Raw genomic sequence first — 26,471 nt, forward strand, 5'->3', positions numbered from 1 at the left:
GGAATAGAAATGTAAGATACTCTGCAAGCCACCCTATGGGGCTACTACTGATATTAAATTTGAAAATTGAAGAGGCACTGAGTAAAGATTTGTTTCAGTGTGAAAGTACATTTGTAATATACAGAATATCAGCATGGTATGAATCACTTATGACATAGCAGTGATCGGTGATGATACACAGAATTTGATCTGGTGTTAATGAAATGGAGTGAACACTGGCTGATGGCTGTAACAAATAAAATTAAGGTATTTGTGTATGTGGCAGGTGGAAATGCTGGATGGTTAAATGATGAACTCGAAGAATAGTCTTGGCGAGTTGGTAAATTTTGCTGTCTTGGAAGTAAAGTTGATAAAGAAGCAAGATGCAATAAAGAGATATCAGCAAGAATTTCAAAAGGACAGCTCTGTATGGTTGCGAAACCTGGGCAATGGGGAAGACAGAAATACAGTATTATGGGAGACCATTGAAGATGAATGCGGTGGCAAAGTGAGAAATGAAAACATCCTTCTCTGAGAAAAAGATGTCTATTAAGGATTGTAACAAATCAGAGAGAGAAAAATTATTCTCATTTTATGGTAAGTGCCTGTGAAAGTACTTGAAGTGATGGAAAAAGGTCAGGCTTCTTCTGTAACTTTTCAATACTGTCTCCATTTCTGACACCCATTTTTCTCAACTTTTTGTGAGTGAAAATTTCATTGCAGTAAGAGGTATTCCAGCTTCCTAAAGACAGTGATACACCTCCAGTGGCTTGCAGCTGTTCTTTCACAGAGTTGAAAGCACGATAGCCAGAGGTTGCTAAGTTGGGCATGTAGGAAGGGTGTGAAAAACTTATACAATCAAATCTCCTAATTTTCTCCACAGAATGAGGCTGCATGTTATTGCCCTGCAGGATGATCTTCTTCGAAGGGTGTCTGAATGAAGCAGACAGCATTAATTGCTTGTCCAGGCAACCAGCATGCAACTGTCCGTACCTCAGAATACAATGTCTATAACTTTTGAGCTGATATCTGCCCTTGCTGAAATTTTTTGATCACAAATCCAAATGTGGCCATTCTGTTATCTGGCACACTGTATCAGGTTTTCAATGGGGGGCCAGCTTCCATCCCTTGTCAAAGTATTCGTAAGTAAAAAATTTTCAAATTCGTTTTGAAAGGACTGTAGAAGCTTTGGGTGATGGTTCTTCTCTAAACCTTATGAGCACAAATTTTGTGGTAACCCAAGCTGTGAACCTTTTTGTGCACTGCACTATATCATATTGTAAATTCTACTGTGATTTCATACACAGTTTTTGTATCTTGTGCGTGGGTAGGAGCAGGAGCAGAAGCAGAAGCAGGAGAAATACGTTGGTACTGCACATAAGTAAAAGTAATTTTATTGGTGCAAAAACAAATTAATCCATGGTTACATAACTTGCAATGAGGTGCGATGCTGAGACCCATTGTATGTAGAGCAAAGCTGAAGTGAAGTGTCCCAGCCGTCTGCTCTTGATCTAATGGGCAGAATCAGGAACGGAGCTTGTAGATCTCTCCCGCTCCACTAGAGTTCACTGTCGTCGGTGTCTGTTGTAGTGCCAACTTAAGTACTTGTATTTACACCGTGGTATCGTTGCTATTGATTCCACATCCTTCCCCCCTGAAACAACGCACCGTCATCGAGTATGGCTTTCGATGGCGGGTGGAGGGACCCAGTGGTGGCGCAGCTGAGTGGGCGGACAGCGGAACTGCCGGGGCACGCTGTCCTCCCGCAACTCCGAATTGATCACGAAGGGGCAAGGAAAACACCCCGTGGAAAACCTGGCCAGGCCATGCACCGCCACTGTGTATGCTCAGATGAGGAGGTGGAGCAACGACCTCCATGGGCGCTGGTGCCGGCGGCGTGACATCAGCCTCAGCATCCATCGGTTCTGTCCCAGCCGGCCGGAGGTGGGGCCGTGGCGGTGGCGAGAGGCATCCGTCCAGTGCAAGTTCCCGGACCGGCAGCGGCGGCGACGGCAGGCAGTTCCGCAGCGGAGGTGCGAGCGGTGGAGGCGTTGTCATTGGAGTCGTGGACTGAGACAGTGGAAGCTGGTAGCTGGAAAGCAACCAGTGGCAGAAAACCAAGGGTAGCACAAATGAATCTGGTTCTGGTGTCGCTTGATAATGCCAGAGGGATGAGAAGTGAGAAATAAGGTGCGGCCAAGCTGGCGAAGAATGCACTCCTGCACCCAGTGCTGCCTGCCAGAGAAGTAGCAATAGAACACCAAATCATACTGCGCCGAGCCAGAAGCTAATCTGAAACTTAAACGTACGCACAAAGCATTCAGCCTCGTCGTTCAACTGGGGGTGGAACGGGACTGAGGGCAGATGGCGAATGCCATTAGCAGCACAGAACGCTTGAAACTCTGAAGACACGAATTTGGGGCCATTGTTGGAGACGAAGCTCGAATAGTACTGGCAGATGTAGTAGAAGACATAGGTACAACGAAAGGAAAGTTACTGTACGCATCAATGACTATCAACCAGTGGGTGTCCCAGGAAGGACCCGCATGGAATATTCCAGAGTTTGAAACACGAACAGCTGCTAGCACGAGTTTCTTAGAAGTAGATACCTTAGGGGTTGCGAAGCAACTCAAATCACTTGATACGGGCAAGTCTTCAGGTCCAGATTGTATACCGATTATGTTCCTTTCGGATTACGCTGATACAATAGCTCCCTACTTAGCAATCATATACAACCGCTCGCTCTCCAATAGATCTGTACCTACAGATTGGAAAATTGCACAGGTCGCACCAGTGTTTAAGAAGGATAGTAGGAGTAATCCATCGAACTAGAGACCTATATCATTGACGTCGGTTTGCAGTAGGGTTTTGGAGCATATACTGTATTCAAACATTATGAATCACCTCGAAGGGAATGATCAATTGATACGTAATCAGCATGGTTTCAGAAAACATCGCTCTTGTGCAACGCAGCTAGCTCTTTATTCCCATGAAGTAATGGCCGCTGTCGACAGGGGATCTCAAGTTGATTCTGTATTTGTAGATTTCCGAAAAGCTTTTGACACCGTTCCTCACAAGCGACTTCGAATCAAGCTGCGGGCCTAAGGGGTATTGTCTCAGTTGTGCAACTGGATTCGTGATTTCCTGTCAGGAAGGTCGCAGTTCGTAGTAATAGACAGCAAATCGTCGAGTAAAACTGAAGTGATATCAGGTGTTCCCCAGGGAAGCGTCCTGGGACCTCTGCTGTTCCTAATCTATATAAATGACCTGGGTGACAATCTGAGCAGTTCTCTTAGGTTGTTAGCAGATGATGCTGTAATTTACCACCTAGTAAGGTCATCCGAAGACCACTATCAATTGCAAAGCGATTTAGAAAAGATTGCTGTATGGTGTGTCAGGTGGCAGTTGACGCTAAATAACGAAAAGTGTGAGGTGATCCACATGAGTTCCAAAAGAAATCCATTGGAATTCGATTACTCGATAAATAGTACAATTCTCAAGGTTGTCAATTCAACTAATTACCTGGGTGTAAAAATTATGAACAACTTCAGTTGGAAAGACCACATGGATAATACTGTGGGGAAGGCGAGCCAAAGGTAGCGTTTCATTGGCAGGACACTTAGAAGATGCAACAAGTGCACTAAAGAGACAGCTTACACTACACTTGTTCGTCCTCTGTTAGAATATTGCTGCGCGGTGTGGGATCCTTACCAGCCTGCAGTAAACGGAGGATTTCCGACTGTAACGAACGAGGTACAACCACATGAAATTGATCATTGTCAGTTCGTAACGAGATAACACCGTGGTGTACAGACGTTGCACAAAGTAATGCCGTACAAGAGGATCTCGAGTCTGCATAGCAGATGGAAGCCATTGACTATGAGTATACTGCAAAAGAATCTGCCTAGTAGCATCGGCGGCTGTTGCGGAAGCAATGCGACAAAAATCCACTTAAAAACCATCAGCTAAGTCCTTATCTTGCGAATCAATAAACATGCAGGACAGTTCAGAAGAATCAAACACTTTGTCAGGACCAATATGTAGATGAGACAAAGCATCATCATTGGCATGCTGGGCCATAGGCCGAAACAAAATTTTGTAATTGTAGTTAGACAAAAACAAAGACCAATGTTGCAACTTTTGTGCCGTACGGGCCGTAACTGGCTTTGACGGGTCGAACGACGACGTCAAAGGCTTATGGTTGGTGACCAAATAGAACATGCAGCCGTACAAAAAATCGTGAAACTTTGTCACTCCATATACAATAGCTAAAGCTTCTTTATCGATTAGAGCATAGTTTTGCTGGGCAGAATTGAACAACTTAGATGTAAAAGTGATTGGGTGATCCACAGAATTAATGCGATGCAAGAGAAATGTCCCGATGCCATGAGAAGATGCATCGACAGCCAAAACAAATGGTTTGGAGGAATCAAAAGGAATCGAACAGCAACCACTCAACAAAGCAGATTTGAGGTTGTGGAAAGCAGCGTCACCTTCCGAAGATCAAACAAAAGGAACGTTCTTATGCCGAAGGCGACGCAAAGGCACTGAAATCTGTGCTGCATTTGGTGTAAATCGAATATAATATGAAATTTTTCCCAAGACAGACTGAAGTTCTTTAAGTTCCTTGGTGCTGGCAAGTCTCTAATTGCACTGAGATGTGATGGCAAGGGGTGCGTACCTTGTCTGTTAATCATATGTCCTAAATACTGAATCTCAGTTTGAAAAAATTTGCACTTGTCTCGGTTACACTTTAGTCCTGCCTGCAAAAGTACTGTAAATTCTGCAAATGTTCATCAGGGGTGTGACCTGATACAACTATATCGTCCAGATAATTTGAGCGACCAGGGACAGTGGCACACAACTGCTGCAAGTAAGACTGAAAAATAGCAGGAGCCGAAGCACAACCGAATGGAAGGCGGCAAAACTTGAACAAACCAAGGTTAATGTTGATCACAAAATAGCACTGCGACTGTTCATCTAGCGGAATCTGAAAGTATGCATCTCGCAAATCAGTTGTGGAAAAGAATTTTCCTGCACCAAGCTTATCAAAAATGTCTTCAGGACACAGTCAGGGCAACATATCTACCACTGTCTGGCAATTTACTGTAGACTTAAAGTCAGCACAAATACACACACAACTGTTTGGTTTCTTCAAACAAACTATAGGTGAAGCAGAAACAGGTTCAATGACACCACTGTCTTGCAAATGCGTAAGTTCAGCAGCTACGGCGTCGTGCAATGCGTGTGGTACTGGGCGTGCGCTCCATAAAATAGGCATGGCATTGTCTTGAACTACAACGTGCTAAGTCTGTGGCGCAACCAAGGCCATCAGAAAAGAGTTCAGCAAAATCATTCCATAGTGCAGCAACACCGTCTACATGGTCACTAGTGTTGATATTGTCCTGAATTGCGAGGCTAAAAAGTTCAAATGTGTCCATGCCAAAAATGTTCGTACCATCACTAGAGCGGAGCACATGGAAAGACACTGTGCGGGTCGTCGCGCCATACGTGGCTTGCAAACTACACATGCCAAGCACTGAGATTTCCTGTCCAGTAAATGCAGTCAGCGTGGAATGCGAACGACAAAGCGGGGTCGAACCAAGCAAGTCGTACGTTGATATTTTTTCAGTAAAGAAACTGACGCACCAGTGTCCAGCTGCAAGTGAACAGAACGTCCCCAAATGTTCAAAGTCGCAAAGTTTCCTCGCATTGCGCTGAATACGAGAGGAAGTGTGTGGCAAAACTTGATTCACAGAACGAGCTGTCGAAGCACGTGAAGCAGAAGGCTTTGAATAAATGGCATTAACGTCCATAGGCTGGTGTAACTCGTGATCAGGTCGGTTGCCGTTGCGGCGATGCCCACGTGAGCCACGCGAATACGAGACAAGTTGTGAATTAGTTTCTGTTACCACATACAGCTTGCACATGACCTTTCTTATTACAAAAATAACACTGTGTTTGAAGGGATGGGCAACTGTCTCGTTGGTGGACAGGAAAACAGTTTCTTAGAGGGTGCCTGTTTGGAAACGTGTGTATGTGCGTGCTAGCGGCGTGGCGTGGTTTGGCTGGCTGGGCTGGAGGGCGGGAGGGACTGTGTTGTGCCGCACTAACAGTACACACACCCGGGGTCATGTCGAACCCAGAAGTAGTCATGTCTAATGTATCTTGTCTGTCTAGCAAGTACACTACTTCCTGCAAAGAAGGGTTTTTAAATTTGAGGATTTGCTCAATACGGTGATCTGCCACATTCTGCGCAATAGTGTCTCTAATCATTATATCCGCATACGAGCGTCCACATGAGCAATTAAATTCACAATCAGAAGTTAGTTCCTGAAGGTCTGCTAACCCAGATTTATTTGACTGAGTAGGGCCGTGTCGAAGGCGAAAGAGTTTGTAGCATGCAACTACCACATTTACACTGTCACGGAAGCGGGAGTTCAAAGCATCAATCACTTCATCATAAGTTTTAGTTTCTGGATGGGTGGTGGGAAACAATTTCACAAGCACATGGTACAACACAGCACCTGCATTGGCAATGAAAAAGGCAAGCCGCTCTGTACCTGGTATGTTGTAGGCTGCGAAGTGTGCCTCGAGCTGAGCGATGTATTCTGTCCAGCGTTCAACGTCAGGAAATGGCGGCGCCGTCAGCAACGGCGTCAGTACAGGCGGTAGCGTCGGAGACGCCAAGGTACAGATAGCTGCAGTTTGTGTGTGACCAGTCCATTTATGGCAGCAAGCAGCTGCGCCATTTGCTGAGCCCGAAAACATAAAAGATCGGACAGCGAAGCCTGTTCCTGTAGCGAAGCCATGGTTTACACAAATGAAAGTCTATATAGTGAAAGGTGGGAGCATGCAGATGCAGTCACTCAATACATGGGGGTATCACAAAAAGCTTAAAGCAGTACAAAGAGAAATGGTAGGAAGGGAAAGGGAGTCCTTGTTGCCAACTTTTGTATCCCCCCTGGAAGGCGGTGTGTGGATAGGACCAGGAGCAGGAAAAATGTCGGTGCTGCACATAAGTAAAAGTGGTTTGCTGGTGCAAACAAGAAGTTGATACATGGTTACATAACTTGCAACGAGGAGCGATGCTGAGACCTGTCGTATGTAGAGCAAAGCTGAATCGAAGTGACCCGGTCATCTGCTCTTGATCAAATGGGCAGAATCAGGACCGGAGCTCGTAGATCTCTCCTGCTCCAGCTAGAGTGCACTGTCGTCGGTGTCTGTCATAGTGCCAACTTTGGAACTTGTATTTATACCGTGGCATCGTTGCTATCGATACCACATTCCTCCCCCCTGAAACGACGCACCGTCATTGCTATCGATACCACAACGATGACACATAAGTGATCTCTAATCAGTCCGTCAACCTTTTCTTTGTTGTTTATCATGTAGGTAGTTGGAGGCCAACCATGCCGAGTCTCTTCTTTGGACGCTGTTTTTTCCGTCTGGGAAGTGTTTCACCCATTTTCTAACAATGTTAGCACACATCTCCAGGCATTTGCTGATGTCTGAGGTGACTTCGGCAGCAGGTTCTTCTTCTTCAACAAAGAAATGGAACATTGATTTTGGCCATTTTGTCAATAGATCTGTGTCATGTGATAGAAATTATTGGCATCACAATGTGTCACACATAGCTTGAGGGGTGTAGAATTCAGTAAAGCAGTCATTCTTGTTACATTTTGGAACTGCAGTTTCTAACAACCCTACCACAACAAAGGTCAGAATTTAATAACGATTGTGGTGTTGCTCACACTGCTAAATACTGCATTATCAGGCAACAACAGTCATATTATGTGGCAGGTGTCATAAGAGCACAGTTAAGTCATTTCATGTAATAATAAAAAAACTAGGCACTCATCTTTTTGTGTTTCCCACGCTGGTCTCGTCGTAAAATCATGGCTCAATCGTTGAAAATCTAGGTGGTTATGATTCCAAGCTCAGATGCAAAAAGGCCTAGGTTTTATCCTGCTATATTCAAAAGTTTTGTAGATGCGCTTCACAAACCATTCTTGAAGATTACACTTTTGCTGGACAATGGTGATGTAAAAAAAAATAATCAGCACTCCGAAATTAAGGTACATTTCCTTTTAATTGCAATATCACGTAAACACAAAACATCATTTCACAATGCAAAACATACTTGAAAACATCTTTCTCACAGTCACTGTTAAAGTTCACATTTTATAAGCGGACTACAATACGCGTCTTTCCAACATGGCGTCCAAGACTTGACTTCTTTCAAGGTCCGGCTCTCTAATAAGTTAACAACCAACTAAAAATCACTTACGCGCCCAAAAATCAGAGTTACAAGTACTTCAAAAATCATAGTGACAAAAGAAAGAATACACATAAGAATAATATCATTGCAATATGAACATATCGATGTATCAAAAGTGAAATCAAATTTGAATGTTGCCTCAGAAATATGTTAAGTAGTTAACAGAAATACAGTAGAATATTACTGGTATCGAGAGGTTCAGGTGAGGTACCATAATGGTTACGTAATTAAAGTACCATTACAAGTTGTAACATAGGATTGCTGATGACTTTCAGTATGAATCTCATACATAAGGCAGAAATTTGCTGTGGATGGCAGGAGTTGTGCTGATATGAGGAGTTAGGTGGCAGCTTTCGCCCCTGCAGCATAACATCGAGCATACCATTATGTTTGAGAGCTGTTACGAACTTCTAATGAGAAGGGACTTGTTTTGGTTTTCCTGTCTGCTATTTAGGTCCCATGTTTAGTAACTGTCTTGCGTATTGTTATACTGTCTGTAGTATGGGTAGGGACAGTGATTACTGTTATCAAATACAAATTCAGTTGGTGACCCTTTGCTCACAGCTCCAGGCATTGCTAGCTTCAGTCATGCAGCTTGAGGCTGTTGGCAGTGGGCATCACTCTGGGGGTCCAGACATTTTGGAACTGCAGTTGTAACATGAACTGCTCATTACTTTCAGTTTGAACTTCATACATAAGTCAGAAAATTGATGATGTAGATGGCAGAAGTTCTGCTGATTGAGGAGTTAGAAGGCAGCATCCTCCCCTGCACATCCCATGTTCCCCCTGATCAGTTCACTACTGTGGCTGCCCCAGTTACTGCCACATTAATGTTGACCCCATCATCTGTGGTCGAGTGGGAGACTGTTTTCAAGGTGTGGCAGGCAGTGGAGGACTTTCTAGGGGCTGATTGAAAGGCCTCCTTGGTTTTCAGGTGCTATGCGTGACTTATAAAGATCTGAGCCAGATGCAGACTTGTTTCAGAGGAAGCCTCCCGGCCTGCAAGATCTGGGTATTCACAGAGGGTGAGGTTACTGTTAGTTGGGAGCTCCAATGTAGGCATGTAATGGGATCTTTAGGGATGTGGTTGCCAAGGAAGAGGAGAAAGTGTGCACTCAACTGTAGGTGGAGGGCCATGTCAGTACTAATGATGCATGTCTCTTTGGATCAGAAGATTCTGTCTGATTTCAGGTGGCTATCTGAGGTGGTGAAGTCTCCCAGTCTTGCTTGTAAGAGGAAGACAGAGCTCATCTTCTGCAGCATTAGTACAGGACCAATTGCAGACCTTTGGTACAGAGTCAAATAGAAGGTCTCAATCAGAGACTCAGAGTTCTGTGACCACGTAGGCTGCAGATTCCTCAATTTACACTAGGCTGGTGGATTTCAGGTTCCACTTAATAGGTCAAGGGTTGGTTACACACAGGAGGCAGTTAATAGTTAGCAGGGGCTATATGGAGTGGACTGGGCACTTTTTTAGGTTAGGCTAAGGTCTCAGGAAGGTACAGAATGGGCTTCAGTGTCAAAAGGGTGCAGGGCAAACACAGGATGAGGGGTAGATCTAGCAGTAGTCAGTAATATAGTTATAAATTCTTGTAGCTGTGTTGGGAAGGAACCAGAGCTGAGCTCAAAGTGCTAATAGGAAGCATCAAGGCTAAGATTGTTATAGATACTGAAAGCTGGCTAAAGCCAGAGATAAGTTCAGCCAACAGTTTTACAGAGGACCTAATCGTGCTCAGAAAGGATAGAGTAAAGCCAGGTGGTAGTGCTGTGTTTATTACTGTTAGTAGTAGCAGTTCACTTTGCAGTGAAACTGCAGTAGATACGAATTTGTCACATTCCCCTTACCTGTTTTGCACTCAGTTCACATGTATGACGACTCGTATCTTGATGTTCTGAAATAATATTCTGAGAACTGGCTCTAGTTAGGATAGTACCAAAATGATGCTGACCACAGAATAGTTGAAATTTAAGTGTTTTTTTTTCTCACATTATTGGCACTCTTAACATTTTGGATGGCCAGTTCCAGTTTTACAGTTCACAAATCAAACAGATAAGGATATTCACATTTCTCTTCATCCGGAAGAGGGGTAATCAAGTCATGTCTCGGCCACAGCCAGCTGCTGTGGCCAAATGGTTCTAGGTGCTTCAGTCTGGAACCACGCTACTGCTACGGTCGCAGGTTCAAATCCTGTCTCGGGCATGGATGTGTGTGATGTCCTTAGGTTAGTTAGGTTTAAGTAGTTCTAAGTCTAGGGGACTGATGAGCTCAGATGTTAAGTCCCATAGTGCTTAGAGCCCCCCTCCTCCCCTGTTCTGACACAATAAAGATTGAATGTCACAGTGAAAACTAGTCAGTCAGTTGCAAGGCATTACAAAAGACACAGTGTACACGTTGCTGTAGTACAGAAAGTTGACACTGTCTTTAAATTATGCAGTAAGTTGGTTTGTTATATAGTTGTTACACTCTGTTGTGTGTTTGCTTTTGTACCCGGCATTTTAAGATGCACAGCTATTACGTGGTCAGAGATATTACACTGTCAGGATGCAGACTTTCACTCTAACTGACATAGTTGCACACTTTTTAGATCGCGTTGGGGACTGGAGATTTTGGGGGAGGTGTGTGCTATGTAAAGACTGGTGTAGTGATATTTGTTTATCTGTGAAACCACATAATACAGGGTGGCGATTCTTCTGGAAAACCTAGAATTCTCAGGGAATTACGTTTTATCTACAAAAGTTAGGAAAATCTCGGGGAATTTCACAAATTTCATAAAATCTCAGGGAATGCTATGTTTTTAACCTAACATTGAAATATAATTGTATTGAATTTTATAAGTCACAAATTTTAAAATACAGTAAACTCTCATTTATCTGAATCGTGTTGGTCCGAAATTTGCTTTACCCGAACAAATTTTACAATTTTTTGCAGCTCACATTGGCACTGTCTGACACTTTGTGCAGCTACGCTTTTGGCTAGCTAGACTGACACTTGACAAGTTTAAACTTGTCTGTGCCTGGAGCCATGCATTTACTGATAATCAGTGCAGTGGCCTGTGTCAAAAGTCCGAGTGTCGTCAATTCGTGCGTGTGTTGGTTGAAACTTTAGTGTGTTTCTTGTTCGTATTGTGTGGTTTCACGCTATTGCCATTTATTGGAATTCCTTGGAAGTACAGTACGTACAGTATCACTCTATGCAGCTCGACGTAGCCTTGTCGAAACCAACAATGAGACTGTGGCACCAAGCACTTTCTGCCTATTGTTGGTACATCAGATAAAGCCCAGCATTTAACAGTGAACATACTTCACACTATTGTGTTGCTTTGTGGGCTTTGATAGGACAGGGAGAGGGGATAGAAGCATCGAATGTTTTCATTCGATAGCTGCCACAGCCTGGTTTCAAAAGTCAAAAGTTTTGTCTAGTGTGTCTCGAGTGTTGTAGGGTCGTGCATCTGTGCATTTTTGATTTAATGTTTAGTACTCTCGCTACATGCATTAAAATGTCCAAAGTTAAAAGTGGCCAAAAACCAAAAAAGAAACTGTCAAGTGTTGCTCTTTGCAGAGTACTGATGCTGGTGAGCCACCTGCGGAAGTTGCTGCAGATTTCAATGTCGGTAGGAGTATGATTATTGATTGAAAGACAAATTGATCAGAAATTGAAAAATTTTGTTGCATCCAAGTGTCAGGCAGCGTAGTGAAATCTCGAAAAACAATGAGAAGAGGTGCACATCCGCAGTTAGAAGCGGCCTTATTTTTTTGGCACGAACAAATAAGAGATGAAGGTATGCAAGCTTCAGATCCTTTACTTCATGAAAAAGCAATAACTTTTTATGGGCTGGTTGAAGGAAAGGAGCAAGAATTCCCTGGAAGTGATGGCTGTCTGGATCAGTTCAAGAAGCGGCATGGCATTTGTGAAATTGCCAATACTGGTGAATCATTATCCAGGGATGAAGCCACTATTGCTGATTTTAAGAAGAAACTGCACACAATCATCGACAAAGGAGGTTATATAGGTGGTCAGCTTTACAACTATGATTAAACTGGGTTGAATGACAAATTTTGTCAACAAAAATCCTCGCCTCTAAACAAGAAAAAACGGCATCTGGATATAAAAAAAAGAAAATAAAGTTACTGTCCTCACATGCAGTAATGCCACTGGCAATCATAAACTGTGCCTTACTTTAATTGGGAAATCCAAAAAACTGAGAGCATTTAGATGGCAACCTGCTGATAAACCTTTGCCATTGTGGTACACAAATCGATCAGTTTAACATATGAATGAATGAACAGTGCCATCTTCAGAGAGTGGTTCCAGAGTGAGTTTGTTCCAGCTGTAGAAAAATACATGAAGGAAAATGGACTTCCTCGAATAGCGCTACTTCTTGTGGCCAACGCTCCTTCTCACCCAGATCTACAAGATGGGGATATCAAAGTTATGGTTCTCCCACCAAAAGTCATGTCTCCATGTCAACCAATGGGCCAAGGTGTTCTTGACGTGATGAAAAAACATTACAGATGCAAGCTGCTAGAATACTTAATTGGTGTGATCGATGCTGAATAAGATTTTGTGCAAACTCTTAAAAAATAGATGTTTTCAGTGTCTTTCATTGGATTGCTGAAGCTAAGAATCTAATTCCTCCAATTTCTCTCATTAGGCCTTGAAAAAAAAAAAAAAAAACTCTTTGATCATAAGGCAACTCGTCAGTGGTGGGAAGAAGAAGGCTGTACTGAAACTCAAGCTGACATGTCAGAAACAGATGAAAATGACTTAATTTTGGTGAATTTACTGGAGAAGCTACTGGGTTGTGAAAGACACAATCTTTGAAGGCGTTGAAGAGTGGATGAAAAAAAAGACTTTTGATTTGACTGAGGAAGAAATCGTCCAAATTGCGACCAATCAGAAAGCATGAGAAGAATATGTCTCTGATGACAAGGCAGAGAAAAAGTTTCCTCACACAGTCAGTTGCAAAGCGATCCAAACTGCGCTGGAAGGATGACGGTTCAATCCTGCATCTGGCCATCCTGATTTAGGTTTTCCGTGATTTCCCTAAATCGGTCGTGGCAAATGTCAGGATGATTCCTTTGAAAGGGCACGACCGTCTTCCTTCCCCATCGTATCCTAATACGATGAGACAGATTACCTCGCAGTCTGGTCTCATCACCCACAATAACCCAACCCCGCCCTGGAGTATATCAGCCAACAGGAGGAGGCGACTTATCTGGAAATCATTTGTTTCCAACTTTGGAGATATATTGCTGCAACAAAAGTTTCTCAAGCCAAAAAAAACAAAACACCATTACAGACTTTTTTACCAAAAAATAAATTCTAATGAAGCGTCCTAGAACTTCAACATCCATAAGTTAGAAGTTTTTTAACTTTTAAGTTCCTATAGAGAAACTTTTTGTTGTTATTCTGCATTTAAAATGTTTGTGTTTTCAATCATACTTTGGCGCATTTTTAACACATCAACACAATTTTTTTCAGTCAAAAACATGCAGGCTTATTTACAACCATATCAATAACATTCTGTGTACCCTACGCACATTTTATGATCATATTTTGCGGTATTGACCCAATTCGGAGTGTTTCACATGTGAAAACTGGGGGGGAGGCTTTGGTTTTATCCAAAATCATTATTGTCCGAACCAGTCACCATCCTGATAATTTAGGATAAATGGGAGTTTACTGTATTTAATGTTTCAGTTTGTGTTAATTATATGAATATTATTTCATATAAATTATTGATGTTTTAAAACTGCACTCCAACTGCTGCTTATGGCTAGTATCTCTCTTCAGAGAGGAAAGAGAAGTCGTTATTGTGAGTTGCTCAATCCCCCCTCCCTCTCATCTCCCCAAATTGATCTTGAAGTTGCAATGATGCTATCATGCTCCCCATACCTGAAATTCCCAGAAATGTTTTTTTTTCTTTTTTCTTTTTTTTTCTTTTTAAGTTTGAGCATCTACTCTGTAATGTTTTGAAAACTAGCTAGGTTAGATTTTGCTGTTTTGAATGGGCTATAAGACTTAACTGCTTCCTGGTTTATGAAAAATGTTGAAGTCAAGCAAATCATGAAATCCACTTAAGGAAAACCTGCCATATGTCTATGACACTCATCTTAAAAATAATTTTACATACCTGTAATAATAAACTATGTAACATCTAAGTAATGGCTTAATTAATTAGTGAGACACATCACTTGACTTACAAAAAACATAGCAACAAAAGTACACTGTGAAAAGTCAGAATCTATCAAGCCCTGGGGCAAAATGGGCAGTGCCAATTATGCTAGTCCAGGCTTTCATTTCCAGTTGTTTTGTAAGTAAAACTGACTGCATCATTGTAACCAGGAAAATCAATAGAATTAACTTAACACTAAATTTAAGTGGAACTTTGTCTAAAAAACATTGTGGAATATTCATATAAGTATCATGGATGCAACTGTACTAAAATTAGAAGGAAAACTCAGAAAAAATATTAGTTATTCATGGGAGTAGAGAACATTGCAGATGAAGGAGTTTCCAAATTGGTTTATATCTCAAGTTAGTGTTGGTAGAGATTATACTTCATAACTGGAATAAATTAATAATTGCTTCCTTTTACCGACCCCTGACCCAGATGAAACAGTTGCTAAAAAGTTCAAAGAAAACATAAGTCTCATTTTTAATTATAGTTAGTGGTGACTTCGATCTACCGTAGATACTCTGGCAAAAAACATGTTTAAAGTCTGTGATACGGATAAGAGATCATCTGAAATCATACTACATACTTTCTCCAAAAGTTATTCTGAATGGTTAGTTCAGGAGCACACTTGAAGTGCAAATAGTAGTGAAAACACAGAGTGAGAGGGCACAGTGGTTAGCACGCTGGACTTGTATTCAGGATAACAGGTCAAACCCATGTCCGGCAATCCTGATTTCGATTTTCCACGAGTTCCCTAAATTACTTCAGGAAAATGCCAGGATGGTTCCTTTGAAAGGGCACGACTGACTTCCTTCCCTAATCTGATGGGACCGATGACCTCGCTATTTGGTCCCCTTCCCCCAAATTAACCAACCAAGTAGTGAAAGCATACTTGACATCTTAGCAACAAATAATCCAGAGCTAGTATGGAAAATTGTGATGGACACAAGGATAAGTGTCTATAAGGTTCTTGTGAGACTAAATACCCTAACATCCAAATCCACCAAAAATAAACGCAAAATGTACCTACTTAAAAATCGGTTAAAAATTCGCTTGACGCTTTCCTAAGAGAAAGTCTTCACTCCTTCCAAACTAACTAAGTAAACACAGACCAGATGTGGTGTGAATTCAAAGAAATAGTACCAACGGCAATTGAGAGATATATAACGAATAAATTATTAAGATTGATGGTACTTATCTTCCAAAGTGCACAAAACAGTTCAGAACACTGTTGTGGAAGCAAAGAAAAAGGCTTTTCAAATATCAGAAAATCTCCAAGATCGGCAATATTTTACTGAAGCTCAAAATTTGGCACGACATTAATGCGAGATGCTTACTTTCTACAATGAAACTCTGTCTTGAAATTTGTTAGTGAATCTAAAGTGAGATTCTGTCAATACTTTGCAGTAGCATTTGTAATGCTACTGATGGCAGTGCCACTGAAGTGGAGTTACTAAACATGGTTTTCTGAAATTTCTTCACCAGAGAAGATGAAGTAAGTATTCTGGAACTCGAATCAAGAACAGCTGCCACCATGAGTAACTTAGAAGTACAAGGGGAAGTTGGAAAATAAGTTTCCCCTATCGACTGTGGGCATAGTTTTGTGATATGGACGAAAGATGATACGGCATGTGAACGCACACATGCAAGACACCGATATACCATTGGGTAGAGGTCGACCGCAATCAAGCAGATGGCACTGTTGCAGTGCCTGCACAAAGCAGAGGCCAACTGCTCAGTCTTCTGTCGGAGCTATGAGAAAAGGTGTGTTTTGGAGTCGTGGTCAAAAGAGGAAGTGAGAGTTGTTATCCGTTATGAATGGGTACGTGTAGTATCGGGCACAGAAATTCATAGCCGCCTTGTTGTGTGTGTGTGTGTGTGTGTGTGTGTGTGTGTGTCAGGTGTGATGTCGTGGCAATTGGTGCAGAGATGGTGCCAGCAATTCACTGATGGGCGTCAGCAAGTGCAGGACATACAGAGACCTGGACGGATGCGCACGGCCACTACAGATGCAAATGTAAGGAAGGTGGATGACATGATTAAAGCAAACCAGCATATCACAATCAATGCAGTAGCGGCAGAACTTGAAATTGGACATGAGCGAGTTCACTAGATGATCCACGACATTCTTTGATGCAGGAAGGTGTCAGCATGATGGGTGCCCTGCCAACTGACCCTGACACACATGGAACAACGCATGGTGTTCAGCAGCCTGGAACAGCTTTGTGCATTACCATGAATCTGGCAGTGTCGTTCGGTTTCGGATTGTGACGGGGGATGAAACGTGGGTCCATCATTACACGCCCGAATCGAAGGCCGCATCCATGGACTGGAAACATCCGTCATCACCTGTCCAAAAGAAGTACAAAAGCACTCCGTCTGCAGGTAAAATGCTACTCACCGATTTCTGGGACACCACAGAAGTTTTGCTGCTGGACTTACGGGAGGATGCAACCATCAATGTTGCATGGTACTGTGCCACTCTGTCGAAATTGAAAGAGTTGATTCGGAAAAAGCGGCCTGGCCTCCTCAGATCTGCTGTTTGATGACAATGCGAGACCACATATAGTGACGACAATGCAAAACCATATTGCGACTCTTGGTTGGAAGTGCCTACACCATCCGTCTTACAGTCTGGATCTCGCACCAAGTGACTTCCATCTGTTTCCTGCTTTGAAGAACTCTCTCGGCAGAAGGCACTTTGGCAGCAATGCTGACATCAAATAAGTCGTTCAATGCTTCTTCCATATGCAGGGCCCTGATTTTTTCCTGGAAGGCTTTTTGAAGCTTATAAAGTGATATGACAAATGTCTCAATGTATTTGGAAATTATGTATGAAAATAAAGATATGTCTTATTTTTAATGTCTCATTTCCTTTTTTTTTTCCTTTCACACACAACTCTGACCACAGTCGACAAGGGAAACTTATTTTCCAACTCCCCCATGTATATATCCTCCTTAGAAGTAGATATCCAGACTTAATGCCATATTTTACGGACTATAAGACACACTTTTTCTTGAAAAAATTTACCTCAAAGTTTAGGTGCCTCTTATACTTAAAATTAATATAAAAATGTCCAGTGTTTGGTTTAAAATACCTGCCAGTCTTAAAAATTGCCATATATTCGATGACACGGGAAACCTCTCTCTATCTGGCAACATTGGGTTCAACTTGCAGTAGCAGTACAGCAATGCAACAAACATAAGTAGTCAGAATTCACAAGCTTGTTAACACTGTCTCCCTCTTGTCCCACCACCATGATCACAGAACACTGTCTAGCATATGATGCATCATTGTAGTCTGCGGTATCAGTGAACTTGGATTGAAAGTGTTTTGTGTTAGCAGTAACAATACAATATTTTTGTTAGCAGCTACTTTTGTAATGGAAAAAAGTGAAAGGTACTTACATTATGTGGGCTACAAATTGAAAATAATAGCATATGCAGAAGAAAATGGAAACAGGGCAGTTGAAAGGCATTTCGGCCCTCCGCCATCAGAGAAAATCATTTACAACTGGTGGGCTAGTAAAGAACAACTGAAAAGAATGAGGAAGACTAAATGTGCAACTAGAGTACTGAATGTAGAATGACCAGAAGTAGATGATGACACATTGAAATGGATTGAAGGACACCATCAAAACGGCATTGGAATTAATACAAAAATAATTCAAATACACACTTGTAAGCTAGCATTACAGTGGAACTTAACAGGCTTTAAGGGTGGAGTTGGTTGGTGCTACAGGTTTAGGGGGTTTAGGAAGCATCATGGACTTCACATGCAAACCAAAACTACAATATCTCACAAGATTTGAAGATGAAATATTATCACTCCATCTCTTTATTATCCCCCTGCGGTTTCGGGGGTAAGAATAGGTCTGCGGTATTCCTGCCTGTCGTAAGAGGCGACTAAAAGGAGTCTCAACTGTTTCGGCCTTTAATGTGATGGTCCCCATTGGGGTTTGACCTCCATTTTTCCAAATTCAACAGAAGTATGAGCCTTTTGGGGAAGGACACCTTACGTGGTGCACCATCAATCCTCTGTGCCCTAAGACCCTGGCACTCTTTATCGTCCTGGCATCGTAACTACACCTTCCATCCCTTATTTTGGGCATACTCCCCAGATGGATTGTGTTAGTTACGTCATTAGTGCGTCACCATCTGCACCCACGATCACTGTGGACTACCCATGGCACCCTAAATCCAGCACGGTAGCCAGCCCGTTGTGGTGGGGTCGTCATGTACCCTGTAGGTTGTAGCCCCCTGACAACACAGGGATCGTACTGCCGATGCCTGAGCTGACACCTCCACACGTAAGCCAAGGAGTAGATGCCTCTCTCTCTGGGGCATCGGGACTCCCGGCAACGGCCATCCTGCCAGGTGGCCTTTGCTGTGGCTGGGTGGCACCCGTGGGGAGAGCCCCTGGTTGGAGTGGGTGGCATTGGGGCGGATGCCCCGCAATGAAGCGGGTGAAATCTCACTCTGGTGGTCGCCCGACCGCCAATGTCTCTAAGAGTGGTAAAGTGGAATTTAACGCTGTGACATATAGCCCGAAATCGTTCCCTTCTCTAGCCACACCATGGGAGGAACGTAGGGCTGCAGACACAGGAGTCATATTCACCGCGATACCTTGTGTGCAGCAGAACTGATGGGGATTTGTTTTTGGGAACTAAGCCTCTTTTCTTCGTGCACAATCTCGAATATAAGTTTGGGGAGTTGGCGTCTCTTTCTAAAATGAGGAGCGGGGCCATTCTGATAAAAGCAGCTTCATCTGCACAGTCCGGGCATTACTCGCCTGTGACATCCCCGTTACCGCCACTCCTCATAAGTCTTTAAATTTGATCCAGGGAATTATTTTTCATAAACATCTTCTGCTCCAGTCTGATGATGAGCTACGGGAGAACCTGGCACGACGAGGTGTGCACTTTGTCCGTCGTGTCTTTAGGGGGCCCAAGGATAATAGGGTCGCTACCTGTGCCTTCATCCTGGCCTTTGAGGGCGACTGCTTGCCTGAGAAGGTCAAGGTCATGATCTACCGGTGCGATGTCCCGCCCCCCTATGCGATGCTTCCAGTGCTGGAAATTCGGACACATGTCCTCCAGGTGCACTGCCAGCCCCACGTGTCATGATTGTGGACGACCTCCGCATCCTAATGCTCCATGTACTCCGCCTCCCACCTGCGTTAACTGTGGAGAGCATCATTCTCCGTGCTCGCCAGACTGTGCAGTCTACCAAAGAGAACGGAAGATACAAGAAATTAAGACCCTGGACCGTTTAACTTACCAAGAGGCAAAGAAGAAGCTAGAACGACTCAACCCCACACCTATGTTGAGGAGTTATGCTACTGTCACACTGCCGCCACCAGCTCCTGCAAAGACTCCCTTGGGGGAGTCCCTTCCAAGGACTTCCCCAGTGTCTGACAAGACACTAGCCAGTGGCTGAAGAAGCCACCAGCTGCTGGTCGAAGGGCTTCACGCTCTTCGTCTGTTCCTGTTGATGCATCAGGAAAGCCCTCCCAGCATGCAAACCCTCCTCCGAAAGACAAGAGAGAGAAGAGGAAGGTCTTTAAGAAGGATAAGGACCCAGTGGTTCCCGCACCACCGCTTCCTGTCAGCTCAGCCTCTGAGGATGAGGTTGACCTCTTTGCGTCCCCTGATGACCTGGATCTCGCCGTCTCCTCGGAAACGATGAACGTAGTGACGTCAGTCATTCAGTAGATGGCAGCATGTGACCCTGCAAAGTAATTTGCCTTTTCCGTGCCTGCATGCCCCTACAGGACACGCTTTGTACAATCATCCAGTGGAATTGTGGTGGTTATTTTAGCCATCTACCTGAGTTGTGTCAGCTTCTAAGCACGACTCCTGCTTTGTGCATTGCCCTCCAGGAAAGCTGGTTCCCGGTAATGCGGACCCCTGTCCTTCGTGGATACAGGGGTTATTACTGCAACCGTAGCACTTACAATTGTGTGTCAGGTGGAGCCTGCGTGTATGTCCCTACCTCTGTATATAGTGCTCCTGTGCCCCTTCAAACATCATTGGAAGCTGTGGCTGTCAGAGTAAGGACTGCCCAGGACATAACCGTCTGCAGTGTCTATCTCCCTCCAGGTGGTACAGTCTCCCTGACCGAATTGGCTGCGCTTGTCACCCAACTTCCCAAGCCTTTCCTTCTCCTGGGGGATTTTAACGCCCACAATCCCCTGTGGGGTGAAACGAAGATTACTGGCCGAGGCAGAGATGTCGAGGATCTCCTCTCCCAACTTCATCTCTGCCTCTTAAACATTGGCGCCGACACACGTCAGTGTGGCGCATGGCACGTTCTCGGCCATGGATCTGTCGTTGTGCATTCCAGGGCTTGTACCATCGATCCACTGGAGAGTCCATGACGACTTGTGTGGTAGTGACCATTTTCCCATCTTCCTTTCACTACCCCAGCATCGCTCCCATGGCCGCTTGCCTAGATGGGCATTTAGCAAGGCCGACTGGGAAACGTTCTCCTCTGCTGCCACTGCTGAATCTCTCCCCCACAGTACCATCGATGTGGCAGTTGAGACACTCACTGCAGCTATTGTTTCCGCTGCAGAACGTACCATTCCTCTTTCGTTAGGGTGTCCCCTGGCGAAAGTCAGTGCTTTGGTGGTCTCCGGAAGTCGCTGAAGCCATTAAAGAACATCGACGGGCTCTTCAGTGACATAAGCAGCACCCGTCTTTGGAGAACCTCATTTTCTTCAAACGTCTCCGTGCTCAGGCATGGTGGCTCATCAAGAGGCGGAAACAGGAGTGCTGGGAGAGGTACGTTTCCACCATTGGTTCCCGTACCTCACCCTCCCAGGTGTGGATGAAGATTCGGCGCATCTTTGGATTGCAGCACTCTACAGGTGTCCCAGGGCTTACCATCAACGGGGCGCTATCCACTGATGCCGATGCAATTGCCGAGCATTTCGCGCAGCACTATGTTTGGGCCTCTGCATCAGGGAATTACCCGCCCGCGTTTTGCGTGCTTAAATGCCGGGAGGAATGCAAACGGCTTTCTTTTGCTTCTCGCCACTCTGAGGCGTATAACACCCCATTTAGTTTGTGGGAACTCCAAAGCACCCTGGCACAGTGCCCCGATACGGCCTCTGGGCCAGACGGCGTCCACAATCAAATGCTCAAACACCTGTCCCTGGACAGTCAGCGATGTGTTCTTGCCATCTTCAACCGCATATGGGGCGATGGTGTCTTTCCGTCGCAGTGGCGAGAAAGTACCATCATTCCGGTGCTGAAGCCTGGTAAGGACTCACTTAATGTGGATAGCTATCGGCCCATCAGCTTGACAAATACTCTGTGCAAGCTCCTGGAATGTCTGGTGAGTCGACGGCTGTGTTGGCTGCTCGAGTCTCGGGGTCTTCTGGCTCCGTGCCAGAGCGGCTTCCGTCAGGGCCATTCCACCGCCGATACTTTGGTCTTCCTTGAGTCTGCAATCCGCACTGCTTTCTCCAGGTGCCAACACCTTGTCTCCGTCTTTTTCGACCTCTCCAGAGCATATGACACGATGTGGCGGCACCATATTCTCGCCACGTTGCACGGGTGGGGTCTCCGGGGTTCTCTCCCCATTTTTATTAAGAATTTTTTATCTGTTTGGACATTCCGCATTTTAATTGGCACATCCCATAGTTCACTTCATATCCAGGAGAACGGCATTCCACAGGGCTCTGTATTGAGCGTGCCCCTTTTCCTTGTGGCCATTAATGGCCTTGCAGCAACAGTAGGGTCGTCTGTCTGACCGACGTTATATGCTGACGATTTCTGCATCTTTTTCAGCTCCTCCACCATTGGTGTTGCAGAATGTAGGTTGCAGGGAGCCATACGCAAGGCGCAGGCATGGGCCCTAGCTCATGGGTTTCAATTTTCTGCTGCGAAGACTTGTGTCATGCACTTTTGTCGGCATCGAACTGCCCATCCCCACCCTGAGCTCTATCTTCAGGATGCCATGCTCAGGGTTGTTGACACTTACCGTTTTCTGGGACTGCTGTTCGATGTCCGGCTTACGTGGCTTCCACATATTAGTCAGCTCAAGCGTCAGTGCTGGCAGTATCTGAATGCCCTCCGCTGCCTCAGCAACACAACTTGGGGTGCAGATCGTAATGCGCTGCTGCAGCTCTACAAAGCGCACGTGCTGTCCAGACTGGATTATGGTAGTGTGGCGTATGGCTCAGCGTCGCCCTCAGCATTGCAACTGCTGGACCCCGTTCACCATTCTGGGGTTCGACAGGCGACAGGAGCATTCCGCACCAGCCCTGTTAATAGCCTCCTTGCTGAGGCTAGGGTTCCTCCGCTTCGTACTCGGCATCAGCAACTGTTAGCGAACTATGCGGCCCACGTCCGTCGTTCGCCCCGTCACCCTAACTACAGTCTCCTTTTCGCTAATGCGGCAGTCCATATCCCACACCAGCGGCCACAATCAGGCCATACAATTGGGATCTGTGTTTGGTCGCTCCTTCGTGAACTCGAATGTTTGCTTCTTCCGTCTGCTTACCAGGTCCGCCCACCTACACAACCTTGGTGCATTTGTCGGCCGCAGCTTCGGCTGGAACTTTCCTGATGGCCAAAGGATTTGGTTCCTCCTGCAGTCTTGCGCCGCCAATTTCCTTGCTCTCCTCGGCACATACCATGACTCTGAGGTTATCTATACTGATGGCTCGATGGTTGATGGCCGTGTGGGGTACGTTTATGCTCTTGCGCCGCCATTTCCTTGCTCTCCTCGGCGCATACCATGACTCGGAGGTTATCTATACCGATGGATCGATGGTTGATGGCCGTGTGGGGTACGCTTATGCTCATGCGGACTATGTCGACCAGCACTCCTTGCCGGAAGGCTGTAGTGTTTACACTGCAGAACTGACAGCCATTTTTCGTGCCCTTGAGCGTATTCGTACTAGCACTGGAGAGTCCTTCATCATTTGCAATGACTCGCTCAGTAGTCTGCAGGCTCTTGACCAGTGCTACCCACACCATCCCATTGTTGGTGCCATCCAGGGGTCCATTTACACTCTTGAACAGCGTGGTCGTTCGGTGGTGTTCATATGGACCCCGGGCCACGTTGGAATTGCGGGAAACGAACTTGCCGACGAGTTAGCCAAAGAGGCTACCCGCAAACAGACGCTGGAGATCGGCCTCCCAGCCACTGATCTTCGATTGGTGTTGCACCGTAGGGTCTTTGGAATGTGGGGAGACGAATGCCGCACGTTGTCTGCACCCAACAAGCTGCGGCAAGTAAAGGAGACCACGACTGTGTGGGGTTCCTCCATGCGAGCCTCTCGCAGGGATTCTGTTGTTCTGTGTAGGCTCCGCATTGGTCACTCTTGGCTGACGCATGGTCATCTGCTACGTCGAGAGGACACCCCTCATTGTCGCTGTGGTGCAACCATGACGGTGGCGCATCTGTTGTTGGAATGTCCTCTTTTAACCGCTCTCAAGTGTGCTTTTAATCTCCAGGGTGATTTATCATCTCTTTTAGGTGACAATGTCTCTATGGCAGATCGGGTTTTACGTTTTATTCGTGCAAGCGGCTTTTATAGCTCCATTTAATTTTATTACATCACCCTCTTTTGAGCTGTATTTTTAATTAGTTTTGTGTTGTAATTCGACTCCATCCTAATCTTTTAGGTAGGGGTTGTAACGTGTTGCAGAGTGGCTGGCTCATCCTATTATTTTCGTGATCAGCCAGCCACGATCCTCTGCTGTACAGTTTTAATTCTTTCTGCCTTTCTTCTCTCTGTTTTTGTTGCTGTGCTCCGTTTTCCGTGTTTCTATATTATTGACCGTGGGGATTTTCTTCCCTTGGAATTTTTTTCTTGTGCTTCGAATGACAAATGGATGATTTCACTGTGCTCTGTGTGTTTATGAAACAAGGGACCGATGACCTATGCGGTTTGGTCCCTTTAATCCTCAACCAACCATCTCTTTATTATTCAACACCAAAAGAAAACCAGTGTGGAACTAAGCTAAATAGTGAGTATTTATGAAACTCATCTAACATTTGATGTGACAAGTAAGAGAACTATTGCCACGAAATATGCTAAAACTGTAACTTTAAAAACAGTTGGATATGAAAAAATTCAGTGCACTTTTGTCCTGTCATGCTGTGCTCACAGTACTAAACTTAATTCAGTAATCGTTTTAAAGTGCAGAACAATGCAAAAATCTTCTGAAATACTGCCAGGTGTAGTTGTTCATTTACGTGACAAGGGTTAGATGGATGAGGCTGGTATGAAATTACAGATTAACAGAGTTTGGGAGAGAAGGAAAGGTGCTTTATTGAAGAAAAGTTCTCTTCGTGTGCTAGATTTGAAAAATTCTACCAAAGAGAAATTGTTACAGGGAAATAATGAGCTTGCTGTTATTCCAGGAGAACTTTCTTCACAATTGGAACTTCTTGATGTCACGATAAATAAACCATTTAAACTGTATATGAGAGAGGAATGGAACAAATGAACGATGGATGAAACCAAACATGAATTCACATCTGAAGTGAGCTTTAAAATGACGTACAATCAAACAATTGTGTCAGTGGATAAAACATTCATGGTCTAGAGTCAGAGAATACATTCTTGTTAAATCTTTCAAGTAGTACAGCAAAATAACACTCTCGACAGCAGTGAAGACCATCTTATGTAAGATGAGGATGAAGAAGAAGAAGAAGAAGAAGAACAACAACAACAAAATTCAGATGACGATTTTCAAGGAGTTTAATGGTCAGTTCAGTTTTATAAAAAAGGAATTATTTTAGTCTGGCTTGTTTTTTAAAAAAAATGGTTAAAAATTAAGGTGCATCTTATTGGTCATAGCATTTTATAGACCATAAAATATGGCAAAGGCAAGTCTTACGATCTATATGTGTACCAATTAGGTTCCTTTCAGAGTATGCTGATACAGTAGCTATGTACTTAACAATTGTATTCGACAACTGGCTCAATAAAAGATCCATACCTAAAGACTGGAAAGCTGCACAGGTTATAAAACTACTCGAGCAAAACAATTAGGACTAATCCACTGAACTACAGATCTATATCAGTGACAATTTGCAGTAGGATTTTGGAATGAGTACTGTGTTCACCCATCACGAATTACCTTGAAGAAAACAATTTATTGACAAATAGTTACTGTGCATTCAGAAGTCTTGTTCTTGTGATACATGACTAGCTCTTTACTCGTATGAAGTAATGAGTACTATTGACAGGGAATCTCAAGTTGATCTCATATTTCTAGATTTCTAGAAGGCTTTTGAGACTGTGCCTCACAAGCAAATTATAATCATATTGCATGCCTGTGGAGTATCTTATCAGTTATGCGACTGAATTCATGATTTCTTGTCAGAATGATCACAGTTCGTACTAACTAATGGAAAATCATTGAGTAAAACAGGTATGAAATGTGGTGCACCCCAAGGAGGTGTTTTAGGCCTTGTGCTGTTCCAGATCTATATAAACAATTTAGGAGACAATTTGAGGAGCCCATTAGATTGTCTGCAGGTGATGCACTGTCTAATGAAGGTATCAGAAGATCGAAACTAATTGCAAAATGATTTATACACAATATATGTGTGGTGCAAAATGTTACAATTGGCTCTTAAATAATGAAAAGTGTAGGGTCAGCCACATGAGTACTAAAAGGAATCCATTTATATTTCAGTTATTTTATGAACCACATTAATTTAAAATCTGACAATTCAACTAAGTACTTAGGATTACAAATATGAGTAACTTCAGTTGGAACAATCACATACATAATTTTGTATGTGGAAGACTGTTTTGTTGACAAAACACTGATAATATGCAACAGATGTGCTAAAGAGACTACTACCTACTTATTTGTTCTCTTCTGGAGTATTAGTGTGCAGTATGGGATACATGTCATATAGCATTGACGGAGGACAATGAAAAAGTTCAAAGAAGGGCAGCTCATTTTCTGTTATTTTGAAATAGGGCAAAGTGTTTAATGTATACAATACATAAGTTGGGGTGTCAATCATTAAAATATAGGCATTTTTCATTGTGG

At 44.0% G+C, this 26,471-nt stretch overlaps 1 protein-coding gene across 2 annotated transcripts in view; it reads left to right on the top strand.

The window, feature by feature from the left end:
* LOC126360253 (ARF GTPase-activating protein GIT1) overlaps positions 1-26,471 on the top strand; it is a 238,080-nt gene that overhangs the window by 66,404 nt on the left and 145,205 nt on the right. The window lies entirely within an intron of this gene.

This window comes from Schistocerca gregaria, chromosome 1, assembly GCF_023897955.1.
Source record: "Schistocerca gregaria isolate iqSchGreg1 chromosome 1, iqSchGreg1.2, whole genome shotgun sequence".
NCBI lineage: Eukaryota > Metazoa > Arthropoda > Insecta > Orthoptera > Acrididae > Schistocerca > Schistocerca gregaria.